This window comes from Lolium perenne, chromosome 7 (assembly GCF_019359855.2).
Source record: "Lolium perenne isolate Kyuss_39 chromosome 7, Kyuss_2.0, whole genome shotgun sequence".
NCBI classification, from domain to species: Eukaryota; Viridiplantae; Streptophyta; class Magnoliopsida; order Poales; family Poaceae; genus Lolium; species Lolium perenne.
The window spans coordinates 238941546-238948849 of record NC_067250.2 but is presented as its reverse complement, the minus strand read 5'-3'; the positions used below and the strand labels follow the sequence as shown (position 1 = coordinate 238948849).

General features: G+C 44.2%; 1 long non-coding RNA gene and 1 pseudogene across 1 annotated transcript; one reads left to right on the top strand and one right to left on the bottom strand.

The window, feature by feature from the left end:
* Nucleotides 1-3617: 3617 nt before the first annotated feature.
* On the top strand, nt 3618-6294 carry LOC127312167 (uncharacterized). Its single transcript, XR_007858176.1, has 4 exons — nt 3618-3841; nt 3954-4787; nt 4873-5999; nt 6080-6294. It is a non-coding gene; the product is annotated as an uncharacterized lncRNA (long non-coding RNA).
* Nucleotides 6295-6548: 254 nt separating this feature from the next.
* Nucleotides 6549-6799, bottom strand: LOC127313001 (uncharacterized; annotated as a pseudogene).
* Between the last annotated feature and the right edge of the window lie 505 nt (nt 6800-7304).

Below are 7304 nucleotides of genomic sequence, written 5' to 3'. Positions count from 1 at the left end.
ATTATGGTGAATTATGGTGAATTATGGTGAATTTCGATGAATTTCGATGAATTTCGATGAATTTGGATGGATGAACTGCTGTATTTTCATAACTGAACTGGTAAACTGTGAATTGTGAACTGCTCGCGAAAAAAAATTGCGCAAGGCTACGCCGAGGGCAATGTCGTCGGCATAGAGGCCTGCTGCGACCATATGGTCAGGTCTATGCTGAGGGCATTACCCTCGGCGTAGACCTCCGCCTGGCAGCCGCGCGCAGCATGCCGCGTGTCCCTGCATGGCCCATGCAGACGCCGAGGGGTGGCCGTCGGCGTAGACGCCGCAGCTGGCAGCCACGCGACACGCCACGTCGCTCCACGGCGCGCAGATGGCTGCCCTATGCCGATGGCAATGCCGTCGGCGTCTGGGTCGCTCAGTTAACGGCGACGGCGCGTCGTGGCGAGACGCCGAGGGCAGCGACGCCGAGGGTGAAGGTGCACCGTCGGTGTAAGCGCCGTACGCCGACGGCCGGGCCTACGCCGATGGCACAGAACCCTACACCGAGGGAGCTAAACGCCGAGGACATACGCCGAGGGTCTGGCGTGGCTACGCCGAGGGCAGCCGGCCGTCGGCGTCTTCTGGGATTCCTGTAGTGAGCTGGCATGTTCTTATAGAATTCACTGCTATGCCACCAACTCTATATGGATCTCAAGGTGAGCTCAAACTTTGTTGCATTTATTGTGTTTCTCTCTTTATGTTTTCTCTTAATTCTTAAGGGCATGTTTGGTTTCCAGCCACACTTTGCCAAGCCTAATTTTGGCAAGTGTGGCAGCCACAAAAATGTGGCTAGGATTTTGGAAGCCACAAAGTGTGGTAAAAGTTGGCAAAAAATTCACTCTATGACAAGTGGGCCATATAAAGTGTGGCAACTCTAAAGTGTGGCAAGAACCAAACACATGCCAAATTACCAAACTTTGACTCAGCAAAGTGTGGCTGGGAACCAAACAGGCCCTAAATTCTTGTGTTTATTGTTTGTGCGTCATCCTAAACCATAGTCTGCGTAATTTTTTCAAGATGCATCTCAATGCACCTTTTGCTTCTACTATATTTTCTACAAGTTGTTCTCCACAAGAGCCCTAATTGGAGTAGTTGTTCTTTCATTAACTAGTCTTTCTAATCCCAGTTAATCCCGCCGGATTTGCACAGTTTATCTTTTCAACTCTAGCGCGGTCTTCAAAACACACTTATTTCACATTATAATTGTACTACAGAATTAATATTTTTTAAATCCAGATATTGTTGTATCCTCAAGATAGTTCCTGAAAAAAAAATACACAGGGGATTTTCCAGTAATTGATATTGGTAGTTGATGTTTCAAGATTTGACTCTACACGTAAATCCCAATGAACTAAGCCATTCAACTTTGCCCGTGAGTACTCCATAAAAAATCAAATGGTTAATTGACACATTTACCCTAATGTTTGTGTATACCTTGGTGCAAAAACTGAGCACATCAGGGCGCCCTTCCACGGTAGCATGTTGCCCTAAACTCCCGACTTTAAAAAAAAATCAGGATACTTGTGTTCGTCAATATGATACTGGTTGGGAGACAGGTGGTGGCGGTCACACCTGAGCAAAATTTTTGGTGCACATCAATCCATAATTTCTTGGGAGAATTAGGCATGTTTTTTACTAGATGAAGATTATTCGATATTTTTGGTCAAAACGTGATTGCATATTACGATGGATATGGTTTCTTAGAAACTTTTATGATCATTAGCATTAATCACTTGTGATGGCCCTACAAAGAATTTATCAAAATGTGATTGTCTAAACAAACCTGCGGCGAGTTTTTTTTTAGCTGAACTGTCCTCACTGCAGTTTTTTTTAATTTTCGATATAAAGAGTGATGTATGTAGCTGATGCTAGAGAGCACCATCAAGGAAAACTAAAGCTAAGTCTAAGACTATGACTATATAAATCTATCTATCCATGCCTTAATATCCTTTTCACCCAAGGGGTATTTTCCTTAGTCAATTTTTTATGAATGTCACGAAGGCCGGCTTGGAGGACTAAAGCTAAGTCACCAAGGCCGGCTTGGAGGACTAGCAACGGAGGTTCGCGTCTCTATGATATTAAGTGACTTGCTTGGTGTTCTGGGTTTTGCAGCAGCAGTATGCAAGTGGGGGCGACATCACAAGTAAAATTCAAAGTCTTATCTTTCAGGATGAAAATCCATGGTATGACCTTAATTGGTTGTGCCTGGCAATGGCCTTGTTGAAGGCATTGTTTAGAGAGCGGAGATTATCTTCAGGGTAAAAATCTAAGATCTTTTGAACGGGCGGCGACTATAGTTGTGCATTGTCTCCTTCTTGGAGGTGTCGCTTTTGGAGAGCTGAGTTCGTTTGTTGCCTTGCTGGTGGTTGTATTGTTGCTGCCAGGGCCGCAATACCATAGCGGGACCTTTGTTTTCTTAGTTTTTTTTTCGTTTTTTGGTTGTGTGCATGCGTACTGCCATAGGTATTACGTTGTTGCAGAAAATTAGTGTAATTGGTATCTCTCGATATTAAGATATTTCCTTTATCAAAAAAGAAATAGTGTTCCTTTTTAAGCGTGGGAATAGAGATGGAACATTATCATAAATCACAAAGAAAAGCCATCACAAGTACCTGAATCCGAGCAAGGAGTAGATTGCAAGTTATCGGTAGGTTCATGAACACAAATATTGCACCTAGTTAAAACTGATTTTGCAATGCCGTTGGAAACCACAAGTATCTTAGGACTTGGAAGCATCGGGATTTCTATGTGAAGAAAACCTGAACGATGATGCAGATATGAGCTCTGCTTCATGATTTCATCATGGAACTGGCATACCTCATCAGACTGTTCCTCCCTCAAGTTCACAAGTTTTTTTTGAATTTTCAAGTTCACAATTAAAATGAGTGTTGAAGATCATCAAAGTGATTCACTAAAGATATGCAACGCATGAGGGGCTTTTCGCAAAAATACAGAGTACAAGAAGCTAGTTGAGTGAGTGACTGTTTGGTTCCAAGTATCATGAAAAGAAGGGCGGAGTAGACCTTCATTTTGAGCAAAATTTAGTGTGACAACTGACAAGTGAATATTTCCTCCGCTTGATTAGGCTAGCTTTTTTCCTCTCAGCAAACTGTCAGCGGACCAACAGCAAACTAACTGGTGGTAAATGGTGTGAAGTGGCAACCAATTGCAAGAGCAATCCAAAGCTCGCAACAGAAATATTGCACGCCTGAACAAAGTTCGGAAATCGGAACTGCATATGAAAAGTCATCAGAAACAACCAGTGGCGGACCTTAGGGGGGGCAAGGACGGGCGGCCGCCCCGGGTCTCCCGGCGCGGAGGAGAGAACCCCAGCTCTGCATCTTGGTCGCCGCCTCACCGGGGTCAGCACTCAGCAGCCATTGACGAACAGTCGAACAGGAGCTTTCTCTTGTTTGTTTCAGCTACGAAGGGGTATGTTCGTGTGGAGAAGAAATAACAAGACTGGGCTGGGCTATGACTAGACTATTGGGCTTAAGTCAAAAGGCTCAACCGTACATCTCCTGTGTCTACAGACTCTACACTACACGAACGCACGGATCCACAAACGTCCGCTTCTGCTCTATCGTTCCAACTTCTGATCGATCACAAAAAAATCCCCTCGCGTTCTAATCTCTAGCGCCCTCTCTTGAAGTCCTGACCAGCAGCGCCGCAGATGGACTCGGATGAGGAGCCCGATTGGATTGCAATTGCGCAGGAACTGGAAGATGAGGAGGAAGAGGCGGCGGCAACTGCGGCAGCGGCGGCTGCTGCTTCGACCAAATGCAGGCGGACGGACCAGCCGCACAAGGTTATGCCGGTGATTTTCCCTTCTCCAATCTTTGTGTCACGATTTCTACTACAGTCTACAGTGCCAATAATAATTAGAGAACTCAATTTTACAATCAAATTTCATACTGTAGGACATTCAACCAGCTGCATTTAATCTAGATGATGTTATTTCGGATCCGGGTATCCGAAAACAGATTGATGAGTATGCTACCCCGACAATTAGAGATGAAATGAGAAGAGCATATTTGTTGAAAGGTCCATGCCATTTGATCGGTCATAATTTTCCACGCTCAAAATTTGGTAAAGATTGGCGGTCATTTCAAGAAAGCTTGGTATAAACAATATGATTGGTTAGAGTATAGTGTTGAAAAACAAGCTGCATATTGTTTCTACTGTTTTCTTTTCAAGCCTCCAAACATTAGTGGGAAATTTGGGTATGATGCATTCACTAAGAAGGGGTTTAAAAATTGGAAGAAAGGGCCAGAGTACTTCAAGGTTTATGTAGGTAAACAAAACAGCGCTCACAATAATGCTAGAAGGCATTGTGAAGATTTCAGAAATCAAAAGCAAAGTGTGTCATATGCAATCACTTGTCATGATGAGAAATCACATCTGGAATATGAAGAACGCTTGAGGGCTGTTGTAGGCATTGCAAGATTTCTTCTTTCACAGGGGCTAGCATTTCGTGGGCATGACGAGTCCGACACTTCCTTGAATAAGGGTAATTTCCTTGAGATGGTGGACTGGTTTGCCGAAAGATGCAAGGATGTGGCCAATGTGATGAATGATAATGCTCCTGGCAATCATAAATTGACTTCTCCTAAAATTCAGAAACAAATAGTACAAGCATGTGCCGAAGAGACTATGCAAGTCATCATGAATGAGCTTGGGAGTGGTAATTTCGCTCTACTTGTTGATGAGTCTCGTGATGCATCGGTTAAAGAGCAAATGGGCGTGATTGTGAGGTTAGTTATTTGGCATTGCTTCTTTTGTAAATTTACTTACTCTCCTTCATATGATTATTATAATTTTGTATATTGTTGGGAACAGAGGAGGTCATTGAGTTTTGTGTTGACTTTATTCCTGACCTTAAGCCGATTGGTGTTTCTGAATCGCGCTATGAGGGGAGACTGCGTGGAAAAGGCACGCTAGGGAAGAAAGCAACAACGTGTATGGATGGACATTCTTTCACTCAAGCACACTACACAATTCTACATAATTCCATCTTGGTGGCTCCGTACAAAGAGGAACACAAGGATGATAGAGGCGTGGCTTCAGGTTATCTCATAAACATGGAAACCTTTGAATTTGTTATTATCTTGCATTTGATGCTTCGAGTACTTGGTTTAACCAATGATTTATCACAAGCACTGCAACAAAAAGATCAAAACATAGTTAGCGCCATGAATATGATTATCTCGGTGAAAAGTCTATTGCGGAAATTGAGAGATGATGGGTGGGAGCCTCTCTTGTTGGCTGCTACTAACTTTTGCATGGGAAGAAATATTTTGGTGCTAAGTACGGATGATAATATTTATGCTAGAGGATACCCAAGGAGCTCACGCAGAATGGTCACCAACTTGCATCATTACAAGATACAAATATTCAATGAGGTGATTGACAGAAACATAGTTGAGATGAATCATCGCTTAGTGAAACTTCCACACGTTTTTTGAAGTGCATTGCATGCCTAGATCCTAGGGATTCATTTGGAAACTTTGATCATGAGAAGCTACTTGAGCTTGCAAATATTTACTCTGTTGATTTCTCTTCACAAGATTGCTATCTTTTGATTGATCAACTCAACATATATGTTGATGTGATGAGAAGAGGCCCAAATTTCTTGGCTTGTGGTAGTCTCAGTGGTCTTGCTCTCGAGTTGGTTAAAACTGGACAACATTTGGTATTTCATTGGTTTAACGCCTCATTAGGCTTGCATTGATATTACCAGTGGCGACTGCATCAGTTGAGAGGGTTTTCTCAGCCATGAATATTATAAAGACGGATCTTCGAAATAAGATAAGTGATGATTGGCTGAATGATCTGATGATATGCTTTGTTGAACGAGAGATATTTGCAAAGATATCCGACAAGCAAATTATGTTACGTTCCTTGAAGAACCGCCGGGGCCATTTACCTCGAAAATTTCATGCTGATGCTACTACTACAACTTAGTGGTATAATGCAATCTTATCAACTACCTTTACAATTTTGCTAAGATTTGCACTAATATTTTTTCTTTATTCACATATTGTAGGTCTCGTTTCAACTTTACTCTTTACCCCCTTCAAGAATATTATTATGGACTTATGGTTGACAAGGGCATCTCACGGGGCTGAAATCCATGTTACAAGGTTTTAAGTGTATTTTGTGTCTTTTCATATTATTCTGGTAGTTTCATTTCATTGATCATGACAGTTCAATTACGTTTACAATGTAATCCTATGAATTTTATCTAATAAATTTGCGTTTCCGCGCTAATTCCCCCCCCCCCCCCCTAAATTGTTCGCCCCGGCAAACCAAAATTCCTGGGTCCGCCACTGGAAACAACGCATTCTTCCTGTCTTCCATAGCGTCGTATATAATCCAGAAAACACTCCTCTCTATGTGGCGATAAGAATACAATATTGACACGAGGTCGTCATACATTGCATGCCCGGGAATGTGACGTTGCTGATCAGTCTCTGCTAGCTTGCCGGTCGGCCCGATCTTATGTGTACGAAGCTTGATCAGTACCGGCCGGGCCAGAGGAAGGCGCCCATGGGGAAGGGCCTCTTGTCGTCGACTTCGCCGGCGACGGGGAGGCCGTACTCCCGGAGCAGGCAGTCGACGCGCCACTCCGGCATCGCCTCGTAGCCCGCCTTCCTGTCAGCGGGAAGCTGCGGCTGAACACGGCGCGCTCGGTGTGCTGCTGCTACTGCTGGCCGCCGTTGGCCTTGGCCATGCTCACGCTCACGGCAGGGCCCAAAGATCCCATGTGTGTGCACTTGTTTCGTTTGCTGCCTCTGAACGCTCTCTATCACAATCGTGAGCTCTAGAGATTTCCTGGTGCAGCCGATGGATGGATCGATGCCCATTCGAATCCTCAAATCATTGACGCTCGCAATAATGCGCCCTTGAAACTGAAAGCTTCCACAAAGCACAAGTTCCAGAACATGCTAGAGCAATGGTGTACAGCAATAAGTTATGAAAACGGTGTGCTCTGTCCTCGCCGGTGAGGCAGCGCCGTCGACCTCAGGGCGTCCATCATCCCCTCGCTCGAGCCGCCGTCGCTGTTGGAGTCAGCCAAGCACACAAACGACCCTTCAATCCTACATCGCCCCACATGCATGATTGATCGAGAATGTGTGGCTACACGAAGCAACACTTGCAGACTGCATGATTAGGATTTAGGGGTAAAAATTGATGGACTAGCCAGTTGGGTTCAAGTTCTCTGCAACGCGAGCATAATTACTACTTGCAGACTGCATGATTACAAGGTA